Source organism: Calidris pugnax, unplaced genomic scaffold (assembly GCF_001431845.1).
Source record: "Calidris pugnax isolate Ruff unplaced genomic scaffold, ASM143184v1 scaffold13, whole genome shotgun sequence".
In the NCBI taxonomy this organism is placed as follows: domain Eukaryota; kingdom Metazoa; phylum Chordata; class Aves; order Charadriiformes; family Scolopacidae; genus Calidris; species Calidris pugnax.
Window position 1 is genome coordinate 6,637,055 of NW_015090810.1, and position 733 is coordinate 6,637,787.

Here is a 733-nt window from a genome sequence, read left to right on the forward strand (position 1 = left end):
GTGGGGGGGGGGCTGGGAAGGCCCCGGTAGCGGTGGGCAAAGGAAAGTTTGCGGTGGCGGCCGGGTGGTGCCAGGCTCTGCCAGCCCCGGCGGGGTACGGGCGAGCCCCGCCACGTCGAGGATAACGGGCAGCATCGCGGGCAGGTCACAGCGGTGGCAACTCGTCTTCCTCAAGGCGGCCGAGTACTTCGGTCCCTCGCAGAGAGGTCCTTTGTCTCCGCTGCACCTTCCACCCCGCTCCAAGGGGAAAGGGGAAGAAGAAGGAGAAAAAGTCCTTTTCCACTAATCATTGCTGTTAATGACGATAACGGCAGCGGCACGTTTCGGTCCTGTCCCCCCACCGCCTCCTCCCCCCGTGCGTTTCCTTTGGTCCCCGCTGCAATGGGCGGATGGAAGTTTTGACAATCCACCAGCCACTCACTCTCCCCCCCCTCCCACGCTCGGGGGCGAGGGCTGGGGGGTCTGCTGTGCCCTTCGGCATACATGTCGCCACTGGTAATTTGCGGGATTATTTATTGCTAATATTCCGAGAATCGTCGCAGTGCCTCTGATAATTGTCCCTGAGTGTCAAGCGGTCGGCAGGGCATGAGGAGGAGAAACGGCGGGGGGGGAGGGGGGAAGAGAGATCGCTGGGGGTCTTTTTTTTTCTTTTTTTCTTTTCTTTCTTTTCCTTTTTTTTTTTTTTTTTTTTTTTTTTTTAATAAAAATTTTTTTGGGAAGAGCTCGTAGGGGG